The sequence below is a fragment of the Euprymna scolopes genome, chromosome 16 (genome assembly GCF_053919585.1).
Source record: "Euprymna scolopes isolate OS-2025 chromosome 16, ASM5391958v1, whole genome shotgun sequence".
Taxonomy (NCBI): Eukaryota; Metazoa; Mollusca; class Cephalopoda; order Sepiida; family Sepiolidae; genus Euprymna; species Euprymna scolopes.
The window spans coordinates 83,568,573-83,590,952 of record NC_136497.1 but is presented as its reverse complement, the minus strand read 5'-3'; positions in this window follow the sequence as shown (position 1 = coordinate 83,590,952).

Here is a 22,380-nt window from a genome sequence, read left to right as displayed (position 1 = left end):
ACACCGTATAAAAACAACACTAGCGAATAAATACTGGGAACTCAAAGAAAGCGGACATTCGCCGGTAGTCGAATGGAAAATAATAAGGCAAGCTACCACGTGTAGGCATTTAGACGACCCATGTAGATTATGCCTTCATGAAAAATTTGCTATCCTGTACTTTAAAGAACCCCAAAATCTATTAAACTGTAGAAGAGAAATAGCAAATAACTGTGTTCACAAAATAAAATTCACTCTAAGATAGCGATACAAAATAGTTTTAAAACTAACAAAAACAATAGAAAATAAGCAAATAAATAAATTAAATAAACATTAATATACATAAACGATCCCACATATATGTATGTATATATATGTATATATATGTGCATATATGTATGTACACATATGTATATTTATATATAAACTAACAAAAAATAAAAAATAAAATGTCTGCCTTAAACCACTAACCTAGTTTTAAAACAGATCCTTTGTTCGATAAAATGTATGCCCCTTGGCTGATAGGAAGGGGTGCGGTGGATACTAGAAAGCTGATTGGCTAACTAAATCCCCAATAGAAGAGGATCATATAAAAACGATAAACAACCACAGAATTCGCGCATAGACCTGAGGAATCCTAGAGTGGATGAAACGCCGAATATTCAGTGTAGCTTAATCGCTATATATATTTTATAAATTACTATATATATATATATATATATATATATATATATATATATATATATATATATATATAAATTATCGGACCCATTATGTAAACAAAAAAAATGCTCCAGGAAAATTACTACTTCGGACCATTACATTGTGATATGGATTACTCAATATACAGTTTGGATCAGTTTACCGCACTGCTATCAAAGACATTCACTTCGGATTTTACCATGCAATTTGGATGTGAATTTTTATATCCTTTTCGTTAACTACCCTTACTCTATGACATTTAAATACTTGAACAACTTTTAATTGGGATATTCCATGTCTCACTAAATACAAATAAGGTGTAAACCATTATAACTATTTGCTAATATTTTCTCCTCTGAAGAGATGGTAGGCATTGAAATCCTATAGGATAAGGAGTTAAAATATTTCTAATGTATTCTTTGTCTTTCATAGAATAATAAACATCTTTTGATTTGAAATTCAAACATTTCACGTCACAATTTTTTTAATTCATATAATGACTAAAATTATATATATATATATATATATATATATATATATATATATATATATATATATATATAGTAAATTAAAATATATATATATGGCAATTAAGCAAAACTAGTGTTTCATCCTTGTGGGAATCATCAGTGCAGGGTGTCAGGATTACCACCAGTCGGTAGATTCGAACCCGGCGACAGAAGCCATACGTGGCTTCATTAGCAAGGACCTTATCCATTCGACTACTGTTAAATAAATTTACGCATATATTATATTTTCGTATATTAATTTATGTGATTAAATGAAGTAGTCAAATATATATATATGTATATATATATATATATATGTGTGTGTGTGTGTGTGTGTGTATAGGTGTATTGATGTATGTATCAGCAAGAGGGATTATACATAGTTAATGGGACTCTTGTTATTTTTGTTTTTATATATATTTAGCGCTGATGAATGCCACTACTGGTATTGCAATAATATACAACATATATGTAGAAAACAATACATAAAAATATCAGTAAACAGTCGAAACAATTGTACGCTTGTACAATAAATAAAACTGAAGTTTATTTGTTTTGGTGAAGACCATTAAATTGAGTGTCTGTTCCTATACATGTGTCTATTTCTACATTATAAATGTACACGCATACACACAAATACACACATACGCATATATATATATATATATATATATATATATATGCGCGTTTATGCGTATGTGCGAGTGTATGTGCGTGCGTGTGTGTGTGTGTATTTACATTTATGTAGTTTAACAAAAAATAATGTCAATAATTACAACCCTTATCCGAAAAAAATCTAACAATATTATGTATGAATTGTTTCAAACTCGAGGTTTTGTGCCTCAAAGAAGTTTATGCCTGTATAAGCCTTATCTCTAGCTCCGACCACCACCACCCCGACTACTACGTCACGTGACTGATTTTGAGTGGAAAACAAAGAGCTGAAATGTAAACATGGTCTTACTAAGCAAAGATTAGCAAGTAATTTTAGTCTTTTGCGGAAACAACACGATGAGATGAATAATTGTAATAAAAAAAAATCAACGATGACCAAACCAGGCAGACCATCAACAACAATAAGGAAACACTTGTTATTAGAATTGAATGAAAAAGGGAAAAAAGCACGGACAATGAAAATACAGAAACAGATAAAAAATAGAATATGGAGAATAAAGGATAAAATGAGAGAAAGTAAGTATATATATATATATATATATATATATATATATATATATATTTATACATATAATATATACTCCATATATATATATATATATTACATATATCATATATACATATATATATATATTATATATATAGATAGATAGATAGATATAGATATTTAACTTTAGACATAGAATCCTTATATTTAATTGTTCTTACTAAAATATATTAACTTACTTGAAAAACATCTCAGCAAAATTATAATTAGCTTACCTTTCTCAATAAGCATTATAATTAATAGTATAACTTTATGCGCTAACATGACATATCTATTTCGATAATTTCTATTATTAACAAACATTTGGCCTTCCCTGGAGGAATCCCCGGAGTTTAGTTTTATCCTGTTTTATGTTAGAATTTATAGAAACTGGTCATGTAAACTATAGACTACCAAAAAATACGTCATTCTTCAGAAACATAGACATCATTTTGATTTTCCTTCTGAAATTCTCTAAAATAGAAAACATCACCGAAAAAAAAAAACGAATAAAAATCGAGCCGAACATTAACTTTCGTTTTGAAAAAGAAAACAATAATTCTGTATCTTTCCTTGACATATAGCACTTAAGCAAAAAATCAATGACAACAACAATAAATTAAGTTGTAATGTCCACCGCAATCCAACTTACAAAGATGATTATACAAACTTCTATTCGCACCCAAACAATACAGTAAAATAAAGCATTGTAATTCGATTATACCTCACACTCTACGAATATGTACACACGAACGTCTAGATGAGGGATTCGATCACATTGAACGCAGTTTCAAAATTCTACATTGAATATATATATATATATATATATAAATATTTGTAGTCATCGACATACAGTCCTGTTTCAGTGCATCACAGTCGGCAGTTCTCCCACTCGAAATGTTATTATTTAATTATTTAATGTTTATTTATTTAAATATTTTCTACGTGCATAAAATTAACTTAATTTTATGCATGTAGAAAATATTTAAATAAATATTTAAATATTTTAAAAAATAAATTAATTACAAATGATACGTCCCAAAAATGTGGGAGCGACTAGAATATAAACAAAGGTCAGATTACCTCTCCCTTTAAAGCATCCAGGGAGTGAAAAAAAAAACACCACAGTATCGCTTATGAAATTTTTTTTAAATAAAATAAAATAAACAATATATATATATATGTATATATATAGAGATAGATAGATAGATAGATAGATAGATAGATATAGATATAATGATTGTATCTTTGTTGTCTCCTAAATTTAAATCAACTGAAACTCTGATGTATATCAAAAAGTTCTGAAAAAACAAGCAGAGCGTAATTATACGATATTTATTCATGCATACAATATTGGCTACATACATGTATCCGCTGTAACTCTTTTAGAGAAGCAGCGTTTTATTTCAATACGTAATTTCTTCAAGGTTTTGACCGAGTTGGAATCTCTTATTATAGTCATCATTTCTACATAGTCTAAATACTTACATCGTCAAATTTATTTAAGAGGCTAAATAAAACAAATTACTCCACAAGATCTGAACCCCCGGCAGAGTCCAAGGAACCATCGCCAGATCGAAGAAGTTTGTCATTTTACTTTTTTTATCACGTGGCTATTATTATTGATTTCAACATAATATATTTTTCCCTTTAATATTGTCAATATTTGAGGAAATGACTTTTAATTGTGAAATGATTTATGATACTGCTAAGATAATGGTATTATCGAACAATGTCAGCCTGTAAAATTAGACAAGGTATGACTGCCAGCAGATACATCTTTTCATAGAATAGACGGACTTTGGTATTTTGGCCCTTTGCATCTCACAATGCCAAATATCAAAGCCAAATAGATCCTAGCTAAAATCTGTCTCCATAAAATAGGTCCCAAAGATAAGGTAAAAAGGTTAGGAAAAATACTAGTCTAGCTAGAGCAATAGCGTAATGATGGCATAAACATATATAAGATAATTAGTACTTGTTTTATGCTCTATATAACTTGCAAATTAAAGTAAGGTAGATAGCCATGCACTCAAGTAGTGATTCGAACCTAGGCGAAAGGGATATTATGAAACAGATGCCAATTTAGCGGTTTTCTGCTAGATCTGGAAATTTCGTTTGCAATCTAGCAAGGAAAATTTTGATCTAGTGACTAGCGGGTTTTTTCTAGAAAATCTGGAGATATTTGGCATCCACACACCCACAATTTTAAATGACAAAATAAAGAAAAACGCTTGAAAACACTTTAAAACATAAACTAATTCATGTAGGTGGAAAAATAGCATTTATTGCGTTTGGTAACAATAATTTATTGACTATTTGTTTTATTTTTCACCATCTTTTTTCGCGTAAGCATACTTAAAACTCGCTATAAAATCGCTTTTTCCAAGTAGATTGGGGGGGGGGGGCGTTCAGCCTCTATAGTTTAAAATACGTTAAATGTTCATAAAGCTATAAAGCAGTACCCTGCGATAGTGAAAGAATCTGCAATGTTGGCAGCAGCACTTCCTCCAACACAAGTGAGTGTTGAACGTTTGTTTTCAGCGCTAAGGCTAATCAGGACAGACCAAAGGGCTGCAATGAAAGAGAAGCTTACTGAAATCATCTTTGTTTGAGAGTAAATTATTAAATTCTTATTTACAATTTTCAATTCTATAATTATAAATAAAGCCTATTTTTTATGTTTACAAATAAGACATTTTTATAGATTGATTTTTTTCCTAATATTGTGATAGAAGATTTATGAGAATGGACAAATGCAATAACATATGAGTTTTTCGGGAGAGGAGAGGGTACAAAGGAAAAAGGAAATATATAGCTGGAAGTGCAACTCTGCTATGATAGATTTGAATATGCTGATAGGCTGGTAAATGATCATGAGCATAAATAATACCATTGTGTATTATATATATATATATATATATATATATATATATATATATATGTGTGTGTGTGTGTGTGTGTTTATATATGTATATGTATATATATGTATATATATGTATATATATGTATATGTATATATATATATATATGTATATAAGTAAATTCTTGGTACAGCAAAATGGAAGGAGAAATTTCAGAGGAAACATAATTTAATTTAAATCAAAAAGATCAAAGAAACAAAAAAAACGGGCAGGTGGAATTGTTAAAATTTCCTTAAGGACTTATCGTCTGACCCTTTAAGAGGAAACGTCAGAATGACGTTAATTTATCATTCTGACGTTTCCTCTTAGAGGGTCAGACGATAAGTCCTTAAGGAAATTTTAACAATTCCACCTGCCCGTTTTTTTTTCTTTGATCTTTTTGATTTAAATTCAATATATGTATATACATATGTATATATATGTATATATATATATATATATATATATATATATATATATATATATATATATGTATATATATATATGTATGTATATATATATATGTATATATTAGGTTGTCCGGAAAATAATGGTCAATTTTAGAGAAAAAGGATTTATTAATCAAATAGGTGACACTAGACATTGAAATTAGTCAAAGTATGATCCTTGAACAGCGAAGCATTTTTGCCATCTATCAACTAGATCATTTATGCCTCGTTGATAAAAATTCTTTGGCTTAGATGCTAAGAAATCTTTGAAAAAAGATTCAACCTCTGCATTGGACGTGAAAGTTTCGTTGCTTAAAAAGGCGGCTAAATGCTTGAAAAAAATGGTAGTCCGTGGGTGAAAGATCTGGAGAATAAGGAGGATGTGGTAAAGTTTCGTATCCCAAGTCTGTGAGATTCTGCAGTGTCATTCTCGCAACATGAGGCCGCGCATTATCGTGGTGCAGGATTGGACCACGCCTATTCACTAATGCAGGTCTCAATTTTTGTAAATGATGATGCATTTCTTCGAGTTGATTGCAGTAAACCTCTGGCGTGATACTCTGATTAGCATCCAGAAAGCTGTAATGAATAACACCAATTGCACACCACCAAACAGTCAGCATAATCTTCTGTTGGTGAAACTTTGGCTTTGGAAAATGTTTGGGTGGTTCATCACAATCAAGCCATTGACCTGATCGTTTCCGATTATCATAAAGGATCCACTTTTCGTCACAGTTGACTATTCGGTCAAGAAATGGATCTTTAATGTTTCGCAAAAAGAGCATCGAACAAACTTCGAAACGTCGAGCTTGTTGATTTTCATTGAGTTCATGTGGGACCCAATTGTCGAGCTTTTTCACCTTGCCAATTTGCTTCAGATGGTCTGACACTGTTGAACTGCTGACACCAAGTTCCCGAGACATTTCCCTGACACTTTGCCGTGGCTTTTGCTCAACAATGGTTCTCAAATTTTCATTGTCAAGATTAGATGGCCGTCCTCTACCTTCTTCATCTTTAAGGCTCTCATCACCACTACGAAATTTTTGAAACCACCTTCGTACTGTTCTATCACTTGTGATGCCTTCTCCCCATTCCCTATTGATATTTGCAGTTGTTTGAGAACATTGTTACCAAGCTTAAACTCATGCAGGAAAAGTAATCGTAAGTCTTCTTTTCTTATATTCCAAATTATGGGCTCATTCGCTCATAAAACGTTTTCTGAAAGAAAAAAGTAAGAAATTATTAAAGAGCACATATAAATCAATAATCATGATGATGTTTACCTGAAATATAATAAAACTCCTATGATAAAATCCAATTTCAAAACAGACTTCCTGAAATGGCCATTATTTTCCGGACAACCTAATGTATGTATATATATATATATGTATATGTATATATATGTATGTGTATATATAAATGTATGTGTATATATATGTATGTGTATATATATGTATGTGTATATATATGTGTGTATATATGTATATGGGTATATGTATATGTGTATATATGTATGTGTATATATATGTATATATATGTATGTATATATATATGTATGCATATATATGTATATATATGTGTATATATGTATGTATATGTATGTATGTACGTATATATATATATATATATATATATATGATATTTCAATAATAAACAATTCGTGATACTATAGCCCTTTATGGCTTTTTCCTGTTTTACCTTTGTTCGTCATTCCATAAAGGCAATATTATCTTTTAAAATATTATTCTCTGTATAATGGTTTTCCCCCTCTTCTGATGAGAAGCGTTTGGCTTCGAAATGCCATGGCCTAAAGAGGTTTCCATATCCCTAAATATTGTATTCTATTTTGAACTGATAGCATAATAAAATTTAATTGTAAACTTTTTATCCCTTTGTAATCTAAACTTATTCTATAAAGCTGGTTGAGTTTATATGTGAGTATATTTATCATGCAAGTGAATGTTAAACGTCGAAAATGATATACATGAAAAGTAATTATAAAATGCATGCTGGATAGATGTGGGAGGCTGGTATATGGATCTGCAAAATAGATTTTCACATAGGGTCAAGGAGTTGGGAGTCGGGAGTCGGAGTCGGAGTCGGAGTTGAAGATATTAAAGGAGTCGGAGTCGGAATCGGCATCCTAGTAATTCTAGGAGTCGGAGTCGGACTCCGCAACCCTGGTTGTCTCACCACAACCACCTGACACCCATTAACCATTACTCTCGAGTGGCCTTTGGGTCTTCATAAAGTAACCCCCTAGTAAAAAAAGAAGAGACAGACAATTTACTAAAAAGAGAGACAGACAGATAGGCAGACTTATTATAACAATTCTTACTAATTCAAAATTTTTATTTTTACATTATCTTGTCTCCTCTTAAATGTCAATCTTAAGCTAACCGTTGACTCAAAAGATACCGGAAACAATGTTTATCTCATTTAGCTATCTTTGTGCTTCAGTTTTCTTCCCTCTTTTTTTAATTCCCTTTGACATGTTGAGATAGTTTTTCAATAGTTCCTATTGTCCATATTTTTTTCTTTTTTATTTGCAGAATTATTTTTTTTTTGTTTCCGTATTTTTTCCAGTATTCCTTGTAGCAATCATTTCGAATGTCAATTCAAATTATAGACTTTTTCCCCCAATTGATGACACTGACAATCTTATTATTGTTCGCAAAGTTGTATAGGTGTGGGTGTGTATTTGCATCTGAGCACTGCGTATTCCTATGTAGATCTTAACGTCGGTTAGTTTGTGTTTACAGGTAAATATCCGTGTACTTTTAGCACAGCAGCATGTGAACTTATAAATATCCTAGCATATTACCAGATTGCTAGCGGGGCCTCTGGACATTCCACAGTTGCCTCCTTCATCTTATATCTATTACTCCTCGCACCTGAGAGTATCCTGTATATCTACAAAGCCAGTATTCGCCCATGCATGGAACATTGTTGTCGCATCTGGGCTGGTGCATCTGGGACTAGTCTCTTGCTCCTAGGTAGGGTTCAATATAGAGTCACCAACCTAAAAGACCCCACACTCTTTGCCAAACTTTAATTTCTGTCACATCGCCGAAATGTGGCATCCTGTGCCCGTTTTACAAGTAGTGTAATGGTAATTGCTTGGCCGAACTCAAAACACTAGTACTCCCTCGACGTAAATATTCCTGGCAAACCAGACATACACAAAATCCCACACCTACAATGTAGAAATCCATCGAAAACGTAAAGCCTTCTGTTTAAATAGCTTCTTTCCTCGAACTGCTAGATTTGGATTTATCTCCCGGGCTCCTGCTTCCTTGACTGTACTGACATGCATTGATGACACTGGCAATCTTATTGTTCTCATAGGTGTGGGTATTTCTTTTCATGTGAGCATCTATCGAGATCCTAACTACGGTTAGTTTATGTGTTTACAGGTTAATATACGTGCATTTATAGTGCGGCAACATATGAAGTCATAAACGTCTAAGCATATTAATTGATTATTTGCGGGGTCTGTGGAGATTTCACAGTTGCCTTTTTTGTCTTTATGTTTATTGCTGCCATACTTAAAATATTTTCATTTTACGATATTATTGTACCACTTTTGTTCAAACTGAGCCATATTTCTTTAAGTCAGCTGTCTCCAAACTACATGCTGCGGGCCATATCTGGCCCGCCAAAGGCTTTAACCCGGCCCTCAGAGCTCTTATGGAAGGTTAGCTTTCTAAAAGTGGTTGAAGTTTACCTAATAAAGTTGATAAACAACTACAATAGTACATTTGTGACGGATCCCCCTCCTCCTCCTCCCATATGATTATATTAGAAATGCGCCAATTCCATGCTCCTAAATTTAATTCTAATAAATAATTATAGAGCTGTAAAGATTTTTGAATGCTAATTTTTTAACAGGAAATTCTGCACTGATTCAGATTTTGAAAGATAAATGGCATGTTAAGCCTGCTTTATAGTTATTCATCCGCTGTTCTTGGTCAATTTATTTTATGTAATTTTGGCCTTCTTAGCCCTAAAAATCAAGCAATATGGCTCCCGTTCAGAAATCTTTGAGAATCCTATTCTAAGTGAGAGTGTGTTATGTTTTTGATTAAAAAAAAACACATCCTGCAATATTTTTTCAGGGGCGGCATACAGAGATTTCTGTAGGCTAACTTGCCACATTTTTAATTATAGTCTGTATCCTGCGATTGTCACAACCCCTATCTTTCTCTCTTTTTTTATTCCTCATCCCCATCCTCTCTCCTGTATCGTTTCCTCGTCCTATCCGATATAGGAGCACGCTGATTATGCAAAAGATTTCTGAGCAACACAGTCAGCATTATCCAGCAGAGGCGCTTTAGGCAATTAGTAATAAACTACTCTTTGTCAAAGTTAATTTTTTAAAATTATTTATGGTGTTTCATTAGTATAAAATTAAGATCATTATTTATTACTTCGAAATCAAATGGATTTTATTTCTATTTCATTATGTGCTATAAATAAACTAACCTGGGTGCCCGGCGTTGTCCGGGTTTTTGGAGGTGTGTGATGAGCAAAAAAAAAAGTGGTAGTAGGTAGGCAGGCTCGATATCGTAACACGAAGGAGGAAAAAAATGTGAAAAGAAATGTGACGTGTTAGCTGTTGCGTCCATCGCCAAACCAGTAGTTACGTATGTTTAAATTAAGGCTAGACAATCAAAAAGAGGGGATGACTTTCGAAAATATCGGCGACAAAAGCAACGCCTCCCTATAGAAAAGTGTCCAGTTGAGGGTGAAGGAATTAATGTTCTTGGGCAATTTTTCGATATTTTTAATCCGAAAGGTCCTGCTTAAAAATGTTATCGATCACGTGAAAATCCGTCGCGTCCGTCGAAAGCTTTAGCAGACATACATATATACATACATACATACATTTAAATAGACAGGGGAGATTTATATTATAGGTAACACTTTAAGTAGACGTCTAGTACGATTTAGTCTCAGATTATAAATTCTTATTTCATACATACAGATATAATGTTCATATTAAATTTCAGCGAAAACATACGTATCTATCCTTATACAATTCATACCTGAATCATTTCCTATGTGTGCAATTTGAGAGAATCTCATCTTTTTTGTTTAATAAATTACCACTATCATTAATTATAGATAACGATTCTTCTACACATAATCTGCAATATTTGTATCATGGTTTGTATACTTTTGATTTTATACTATATATCATTTAATGCTGTATGGAACGTCCTTACTTGCATGTTCTCATATATGCCTGATCGATGCTTCCGTTCAGTCTCGAAGCACAAAGTATACCCCCAGTAGAGGCAGCCACACATGTAATTGTGAGGCAAGGGTTGCGCAATACGCAACCAGACCGCTTCTGAATCGGCACTATTCGAATCCAGTAGAAAAGAGAATCCAGGACGATTGGAAACGATGCCGAGATAAGCGGAGAGCACATGCAGCACCTGGAAGTCCCAAATGTTCACCCATCTGTTATTGACCATATTCATCGTTGCTTAACTTCGGTGATCTGACAGGAATCCGCGTGTCAAACGTGATTATTGCATAATGCCTGATAATGATGTATATTTCGAGAGTGGGTTTGTGGTTTGATTACTCCCGCTGTACAACCAATTTAAGTAATTGGTTTTATTATGTATCCCATGTTGCTGTTATCAGAACTGTTTTACTTCCATTATTTGGTTGAACAGGATTGTTATTGTTATTATTATTGCTAGGTGAGTTATTATAACTGCTGTTAACTTCTTAGATTATGCATTTGTATACGACATTGTCATACATGCAACCATTATTAAACGGACAGTTTGCTTTATGCAGGCAGTTGCATTTGGTTATTTAACGTTCTTATGAAATTAGGGATCGGTAGTATGAGAAAAAAAAGCAAAAACAATGGGTTAGGCCAAATTATTTCTCATTTACGATTATTTCTCTATTCATTACCAATAACAGCTCGTTTTTATAATTTATTGTTATACATTGTTACTGGTTCACAGGTTTTAGTTTATTGTATCCAATATTGTTTTATTTTATTATTACTTGTTTTATGTTTAGGTTTATTAGTCATTAAAAAGGTTACAAAGGAGGACGGAGATAAGAGCTCAGTCGAGGCCCTGGCATAAATATATCAGGACAGTAGAAAGAGGCTAACAACACTTCTTTTGTGTGAAAGGGTTGTATTACTGCTGTTAACTTCTTCGATTATATATTTATATACGACGTTGTCATATACGCAATCATTCTTTAACGGACAGTTGGCTTTATTCAGGCAGTTGCATTCAACTGTTTAAATTTTTATGAAATTATGAATGTTAGTATGAGAAAAAACAATGATATAGATTAGATCAAATTATTTCTCGTTTATGTATTTTTATTCATCCATTATAAATAACAGCTCATTTTTATAATTTATTGTTATATATTGTTGCTGGTTCCGAGTTTTTAGTTTATTGTATACACTATTGTTTTATTTTATTATTACTTGTTTCAGGTTTATGTTTATTAGTCATGACTAGGGCTTGGACAGCAGCATATTCTTTTCTTTGTTTTGACTCTCGGATGTGTATCTGTTAATGTCTTATATGCTTTTATATAGAGTGGTGTAGTTCTCGGTTGATTAACTGTGTCTAACTGTGTCGGATATATACTCGAGAGTCAAAACAATGAAAAGAATATTCTGTTGCCATACCCCTAGTCATTAACATCATGTAGGTAATTGCATTTCCTTGCAGTTTTTTACTAATAAGTTATCGCTTATCAAGGTCAATGAGCCAATTGAGGGTAAGTGTTAAATAGAGTGTAAGTATAATTGTAAACAACCAGAAGAATGGGCATAAGATTTTTTTAGAGAATTTTTTTATCCGTGAGGACGGCTTAACAATGATTTGTTTACATTAGACTTGAAGGCGACCATATAGTAGTAAGCTTGGATACAGTTTCGTGGTATTTTGGTCCAAAGATATAATGCTCTAGGAATGGAACTTCTACTTGATCTTTTATATACTAATAGATAGAAATAAAAATTTCCTGCTGCCTTTGTTGCCTGGTTGGTTCCTTGCTGTGAATGCCTTTAAAAAAAGACGAGGGAGATTAGAGCTCAGTCGAGATCCTACCATGAATATATCAGTACAGTCGAAAGAGACTAGCAACGCTTCTTTTGTGGGAAAACGTTGTAGGGAAGTAAAGAAATGATTCCAACTAGATTGCAAAATAAATCTCCGCAGATATGGCAGCAATACGTACGGAGCTGGTTCTTATACGCACAACGAATTGCATAAAGAGTGCGCTACATTATTGGAATTATTAGGAGAGTCACTGCTATGTTGTCGTTTAATTTTGTAAGTGCATCGTGAATTTCTCATTTTAAAAGTCAGGATTTTGATTGAATAGTTGTCTGCTAGACGATAACCTAGATGCTCCATTTGAAATGTTGGACTGATAGAGTTGGTTACGGATCTTTATGCACAGAGTATACAGTTTAGTAACGTCTGTGAGAAGGGGAAAATTTATTGTTCAACATTAAAAACTTACAACCTCACAGTTGATACCCGTTCTTATTTTAATACAAACTGCTTTTATAGCTCATGCAACATTTTTCTTGTTTTACATATATCTTATTTTAGCTACATATCTGCATACATTTTTCCGGCTACGGCATTGGTCATAGTCTAGCATAATGAAACCATTGAGAGAGAAGATATTCAGTGACCTGATTATGATACTTGGAATAAGGTCGTAACTGAAACATGACGATACTAATATATATATGAGTGTTTGTTTAACGGAAGTACATTTCGTTTGGCGATATATCATGTGATATTAATGATAATATTACAATAATTTAGTTTTTAATATCATTAATAAATCTTCTTGCATTATCAGTATTAGTTCTATATAGCTTTATCAATGTATATATTTTGTGCATGCAGAAACAGAAAAAAAAACTCAGCTAATTTTATCCCAACGCAGTAAAACTGAAGCCCGTTTGCCAGGACACTATATACACAAATTTAGGCAAATCTCGGTATTTCATAGGTTTGAAAATGCAGTTTATTTTTAACCAATTGTCATAATATATTACCCATAGAATAGTATTAGAATCTTCCCAAAGCCTTAAAATTTTCATGTAGTTTCGTCCCGTAGAACCAAAGGTATGATCATTTTAATATTCAATTTGGCTGCCAGTAATAATAATAATAATTATAATAATAATATATATATATATATATATATATATATATATATATATATATATATATATCCCACCTTTTTGCAAGTTCTTATAAGGGTTAAGTTTCATATTTCTTCTACGGCTGCTGTATCTGGAATTAAGAAAAAAAAGCATTCAAAAACCCGCCAAACCCATCGCTTGGCGGTAAAAATCTCAACCCATCTGATTGGTTTAAACAAAGACAGTGGGTGGCCAATCAGTCAATGAGAGGCTTCTTAATAACTACAGAATTTCTCACAATTAATATCTTTTTAGGAATGAACTTACATAGATATTTGCAAAAAAGTACACCCTTGAAACTTCTGAGTAAATTAATGTATTGTTTACTACAACCGACTGTGTTGAAGTTGCTTTAGCCAGCAGCAGCGGCGATTAGTCGTGCATTAATCGTACATAATTTTCTGACGTACATAATTAGTAAAACCGTACCTGATATACATATAAAAACGAATAATATAAGGAAATTTAAAATAATATAATGGGGGTTTGGAATCAAGTCTCCCCCAGCTCTTTTTCAGATCACTTAAAATGATATAAGCAAGTTTTCCCCCCTCCATCAAGGCCAAATATTTTGGGTATATATATATATATATATATATATATATATGTGTGTGTGTGTGTGTATATTCCAGCCCATGTAATAACTGTCAACAAGCGTACATAGGTGAAACACAGCGAAAATTGAAATTAAGACTTAACGAGCACAGAAGAGATATAAGGAATGGTAACGCCCTAAATGCACTCTTTTGCCATTGTGCAGAACACGATCACTCATTTAATTTAGATCAAGCGAAAATTATTAAATACGTGATAGATAGAGCTAAAAGAAGACTTTTAGAATCAGCACTAATATTAAATACTAATACTATTACGCAAAGAAAAGGCTTCTACCATTTAACCCCTAGCATAGGGAAAATAATAATCAAAGAACAAAATATCAAAACAGATCCTGGCTAACCGTTTTTCCTTAAATATTTCAACAAAATGAATAAGTTTACAGAAGAAAAAAAAATGTACATATTTATTTTAACGCATTTTTAAAAGTGTATATATAGACATCGAACAACCCAACCTTCCCATACGCACACATATGTTTGTCCTTCCCGACATGGGTAGGATTCAAAAACTGTCTTTTTCGCACGATCTATGACTTTTTCTTTTCTTACATTTTTATTTCAATTATCCTGAAGATGTCCTTCGGTTTTTTCTATTTTTCTCAAAACATATATATATATATGTGTGTGTGTGTGTGTGTGTGTGTGTGTGTGTGTGTGTGTGTGTGTGTGTGTGTGTGTGTGTGTGTGTGTCTGTGTCTGTGTCTGTGTCTGTGTGTGGATAAATAGATGGACAGATAGATAGATAGATAGACATTTTGTGGATTCTTCGCGTATCGACCGACATTTATACATTCTTCATTTATCATTATGATGAATGTACAAACTACGTCCGCGTATACTCTTTACAATGCGTATATATTTTCATTAATATGGAAGCTCTTCACGTGTATTAAGCACTGATAAAGAACTAATGGTTTTAATTCATGTTACCAATACACCTGAACTTTATATATATATATATATATATATATATATATATATATATATATATATATATATATATATATATATATATATATATATAGCATTTCAGCCCGGCGTTGTCTGGGTGTTTAGATGTGTATGTTGAGCAAGAAAAAAAGTGGTAGTAGGAAGGTATGCTCTAACCCGTACCGCGAAGGAGGAAAAGAAGGGGAAAAAACCTGACGTCTTTGCTGTTACGACCACCGTCAAACCAGAAGTGACGTAGGTTTAAATTAAGGCTAGACAATCGAAAGGAGAGGATGACTTTCAAAAATATCGGCGAAAAAGGCAACCCCTCCCTGTAGAAAATGCCCAGTTGAAGGTGAAGATATTAATTTTTTAGCCAATTTTTCGATATTTGTTTTCTGAAAGGGCGAAATTCAAAACGATACTTGTGAAAACCCGTCGCCTCTGTCGACATGAAAACATACATACATACATACATAAATTTATATATTAGTAACTAAACTAAAAATTTTCGACCCAAACCGATTAAAAAGCTTGCCTTATCTCTGAATACCTTTTATGTAAAATTTCAAATGTTTAGACTAGAAATTGTCTCAGTAATTTGGTAGAGACTATAGAGGTCAAATATTTTTTAACTTTGACCCCTATTATGACCCCGTATAATTTATTGTGTTGGGCTCAAATCAAGTTATTAATTTAGATCCATGTCCAAGGAAGCTATATCTAAAATTTCAAATGTTTAGCCCCAAAATTGTTGGATGAGATTGGTAGAATTCTCAAAGGTCTAATCTTTGAATATTGACTCCTTAACAGCCAAATATCTGAATGTAAATGGATTGCAAATATTTTCCCAAATCACAGTACCCTGTATATCAAATTTCGAGTCTGTAGACTTAAAATTAACAGAGTTATTGCGTAGGGAAATGTATACAAACAGACACGCAGATACACAGACAAACACTTTCACTTTATATATATATGTATATATATATGTATATATATATATATATATATATAGAGAGAGAGAGAGAGAGAGAGATAATATATGTACCAAAATACCATAGGGCTTCGCAAGAGATGCCACATACAAGTTCATTACACCTACCCATTAGCCACGACCTTATGTACCTTAGGGCCACTATTTCTGCTACATTCGTTAATGATAATAAAATGCTACATTTCATTCGATGAGCAACATAATCACAATCGCAACACACGAAGGAGTTCACATTTTTCTCTCTCGATATTAAGTGCTCTCACCGCTGCCAGTTTACACCGAAAGAAATTCTATATTTTCCACGATATTTTGCTTGCACCGCCATTAACTGGTTATTATATACATACACATACAATACTATTTCAATTTTCCGTTGTACAAATAATAACGTCTCCTCGGCATTATTCCGACCACTCTCATTGGCTTAGCTCGGACCACGCTTATATTCTAGAATTCAATTCTTCCCTTCATAAGGGAACGGTTAGTAAAGTTGAAAGGTAGCGTCACTAACAGACATATTATTACACACTTCCATGCTACGGATACAGCAAACACAAGTTTTGTTTTTAAAGAAATTTCAAAAAAAAATATTAAATATAATGAGACATTTACTGTATACCTACTTTTTTCGTCCAAAAAAATACGTAGGTTTATTTTAACATTTACACATAAGCGTACTCCGTCACATACATAAACAAATGCTGACAGAAATATTTTTAAATTATAAATAAGAAACGCGAATAAAACAACAAAAAAATCAAATATTTAGCAGCAATTATTACCCAAAAAGCTGTTATTTCAATGAAAAAAGTTGTTTCATTACCGCTGTCATTCGGAATTCAAACCAATCGATTACTGACACTGGTCATTACTGGTATTTCTCACCGATATCCAAATCGATGATTTTCTTCTTTGTATTATTTTGTTGTTGTTTCTTCTTACAAACTAGTTTTCTGCTTTATTTTTTGGGTTTTTAAAAATTAGCTGTGAAAAGTGAGCGTACAGATTAAAATACTTGAAACAAAGTATTACAGTAATTAAAAAACAAAAACAAAACAAAAAAAACAAGTTTCCTTTCATTTCCTTAGCATGGGATTTCAGGTGTGCGTTTTTAAATCATCTTTCGCTTCTTAATACAACTTTGTAACGAACGATTTTTAGCCACGGGGGCGATCAGCACAAAAACAAAACAAAAAAAACATTACAAAAATATTGTAAACTCTTCACAGATTACACAGTTGTACTTTTGAATATTTTACCACGACGACGACCGGCTACATTTTTTTTTGGGGGGGGGTAGTCTGTTTATTTTTAAAGGGGGTGTTTTTTATTGTATACTAACACAAAACCAACCTACACGTACAACAATGACATCCGGTTGTTTCAAGCACGCATGAAACTGACAGAAATGCATAGAATATGTTTTTAATAACAAAATCAAAAAAAAAAAAGAATTCAACAAACCAAAAAAAATCAAATATTTAGCAGCAATTTATAAATATCCGAAAAAGTGGTGATTTAAATAAAAAAATTCGTTTCATTCAAAAAGAAAAACAAAATCGATTATTGTGATTGGGCACTACTTGTTTTTCGAACCAAATAACGCATTAAAATACACTGCAACGCAAAACTTAGAAAAGTGGTAGAGGAGTAAATAACGTTGCCTAAGACACTGTTTTTTTTGTGGGGGGGTATCTTTTCTTATGAGAACTCCCCAAATTATTATTATTTTCAATTATTTTGAATGCACTATTATTTTTTATTACAAAATGTTTTTCTACTAAACGTTTTTTGGGTCATTTTAGCAGCAAAAAAAGGCGGTAAAAAGTGACGATACAAAATAACATACCTAAAACCAAGTATTTCAATTATAATTAAAAACCAAAAACCAAAAAATAACGACGAGGTTTCGTTTTATTCCCTTACGATAGAATTTTATGTTTTCGTTTTTAAATCAACTTTAGCTTCTTGATACAACTTTGAAACGAACTGTTTTTAGTCGAGGGGGGGGTAACGAGTCGGTCAAAATTACCACTAGGATTTATCAACAAAAATAAAACAAAATTAAATTAAACAATTAACAAAATACTAAAGTATATTTTTAAAATATTTTATCACGACAACCACCAAAATATAATCAATTTATTTTAAACATGTGACTAAATTGAAAAAGTTAGTTTCCGAACAGTTGCGTTTTCCTTTAATTATTGTGCTGAAAAAGAAAAAAATATACTTAAGACAAGAAATAATTAGCAAAATACGAAAGTGTATCTTTTTATTATTAAATCACGCCGACCGCGACAAAACATTAAAAAAAATAGTTAAACACGTGACTAAATTGAAAACTCTGGATAGGAACAAAAATTAAAATTGTCTCACTCTAGAAGGATTTCTTCTACACTGATCGAGGTCAGGAAAGGTGAAGTGCAGTATCAGAACATATACTACACTGTGATCTCGGCTTCAACAACATATTTATTTTCTTAAATTTCAGAACAAATCCTTTGAAAAACGCTTATATTTGGAAGCTATACACTTCAATATATAAATACATATGAAATGCGTCTGTACATCGCCACGCTGCATTCATTTTCAACAATTTTCTGCAAGTATAATGGGTTGACAGTGGCTCCAGCTAACAATCGTACTTAAATTGCTTTTCTTTTTTTTTTTTTTTGTACAGGTGAAGTGGGAGGCATACTTCCACCGGGCAACGCGGGTACAGGAGCCCTGCTAGTATATATATATATATATATATATATATATATATATATATATATATATATATATATATATATATAACGGTAAAAAATAGTTCATAGTTTTTAAGAGTGTCTAATTCCTATAATGTCTGACTTATTATGTTTAAGAATATTGTTTGTCAAAATTGAGAATTTTTTTTTCATTTATCATCTTCGCCAATTACTACAGATTAATCCTGACAGCCTTTGTCAAGTGCATCGTTTACATATATATATATATATATATATATATATATATATATATATATATATATATATATATATATATATATATATATATATATATAAACGATGTAGATAGATATTTCTGTAGCTGTAATGCTTTTGAAACACCTGAATGTACTTACCACGCTACTGGATATGATGAACTAAAGTAAAGCATTTCTCTTTTTATCATAATACTCATTGAAGCAGCAATTATCGATTGGAAGTAACAATCAATTCTTTCATCACGAGGAAAACATTGTGGAATTGTTGTACGAATTTATTTTTCTTTAACATATTTCATAATCTCCGTAATATTCTGGGGCTTAAAATTCGTTCGCTCCTCTTCTGGACCCCGTCATTGCCAAAAGCTTACACCGTTGTCGTAAGCTTGTTACTTGACGATAGATGGCGCATGAGTATCTAATCTCTGCTTATATATGAAAGCCACTTTGTCCATTTGTGTGAGTGTGTTCGTTTCCTACGGTCTCCGAAACGGCTGGACAGATTTTTTTATTTTTTATTTTATACAAATGTACTCTTGATGTGTCTGGGAGTGTCTTAGCGTAGGTTTCGTATCAGAATTCCTTTGATACTTCTCAAAAATCAATCATCGAAAAATCCGATCAAAAAAAGAAATCTGATTAAGGCCAAAGTGTACACTTTATATAGCCTAATATTACAAATGCATTCGAGAAATTTTATCACCGCACAAGTAGAAATGGTCAACATATACAATCAACAATAGGTTCTTTGATAAGAAAGGTTGCGTTTGAAATAAATGTTTCTAGCACAACTAAACCATGATACTTGACTTTTGTATTTGAAAATTTTATTCAAGCTCTTATGTGGTCCTAGATATGACCTTAAACTATATCCGATGATGAGGCCCCAGCTTGCGGGCTTTGGGAAGTGTGGAGCCTCCCTTTAATTTCCATTGCTCCCGGGTCCACTCTGACCCGGAGTGGTAGTACCTGTTAGGGTCCCAACTATGGGTTAAATAGAAACCGACTCGAAAACAACAAATATATTCTATTAAAAAAAAATTTCTTCAGAATCTTTGGATTCGGCATTAAATAACCCAAAAAGGGTTGATATGCCGTAAAACAAAAACAACCAAACAACCAATCAAGTCCTTATGTAACCATAATTTCATAAAATTAACAGTGGTTCTCTGATATCGCAGGGGCGCGTTCAAAATTAATGTATCTGTTGGGAGCACAATTGAAGCATGATACTTGATTTTTTTATTTTAACCTTTAATTCAAGCCATTATATAAAAATAATTTTATAAAATCTACAGTAGGTTCTCTACAGTGCAAATTAGGTGTTGGGAGGCAAGTGAATATTATTCTTATGTCCGTGATTACAGGAGGCAATCAATTGATTTGATTGAAAAAAAAATGAGCGATTTCTCCGATTTCGATGACGATAAAAGTATAGGATGGTGGAACGTTTGTTAATCTTAATTCAAACCCGGGCAACGCCGAGTCTCCTTGCTAGTTATTAGCTAGTTTCCTTGTTTACATATGAATCCATTTTCCTTAACAAATAGTCATTCATGGTTTATATTTCCGCATGGGTTTAAATATCTATTAGTTGGGGATACTTCATTCTGCGCAGCGTTTCAATATCGTGTCAAACATGCAGACAACCAAGTTGCCGTAATTGTTAGTGAAACGTTAAAGCTAAAAAATTACATTCATTATTTCATATCTCCATATTCTCCACGTGTGTACTGTTGCGTGATCATTCCAGAGTGTTTGCTGTCCTCAAATCAAAGTACTTTCTGCCTACTTTAAATAAGACTAGGGCGAGATATAACTGATAGAAGAAGGTTTATTCAATTTGACCTTCGTTTCAAATTACTAACCAGCAGATAAAGAGACAGCGAAAAATCAATAATCATTGTTTAATAATATTTGCTAAACTCATTGCATTTTTTTCACTACCGTGCTCCCAAATAGATTGTTGTCTTCTGGGTTCCATTCTCTCTTTCAGTCATGTGACGTCATACATGTTTCTATTAATCCCCAGTCTAAGAATCCTCACTTTGAGTTCCGCAAGTTCCTCCTGGCTGATGTTTGATTTCCTGTCATTTTCAACTAACCGTTTTGTATACTATAAGTTTACTTACCCAAGGACGTTACTGACTGTATTGATGATGATGATGATGATGATGACGACGACGACGACGACGACGATGACGATGACGATTTCTACCTATTTTGTCATTTAGGTTTCACATTCCGTGAACGATGTTTCCTACTGTGTCGGATGTTATATCGAGTGGGTTTAATGTAGAGATTTAAATCCTCTCATCATTCAGCTTATAATCTAAGCAGCTTTTTATCTCTTATCCTCAAACCTTTTTAAGCCTGGATAAGTGGTAATTCATCAGTATGGAAAAACAACAAGTATCTGAAATTGGTAATCAATACAGTGCTAGTGGTAAAACAATGTATGAAATATTAGTTTGACATTGCAACATGTGACGGATAAATTTGAACATAATTCTTACCGGATATATATATATATATATATATATATATATATATATATATAAGGCTGAATGTGCGTGTGTGTGTGTGTGTGGGTGTGTGTCTGGTCACGAATCTCCTATATGATTGACTATTTTAAAAAACTGATTACAAGTAATGATAGAAGATGTATCGAAACACAGGAATGGGTATGTTTGATCTGGCAGAACAGTGGTTCATCAAAATTGTGGGGTCTGAGTCCGCGCCTGGTCCACAAAGTATGGAAATAAAAAATTTAAAAATTAAAGAAAAACGTTTACAACTTGTTTTGATATAGATGTACATAAGAATACTTTGATAAGTATGTTTTAACTTAAATAGGGATGGTATAATAAAATTGTGTCGTCTGCGTTCTCGCCT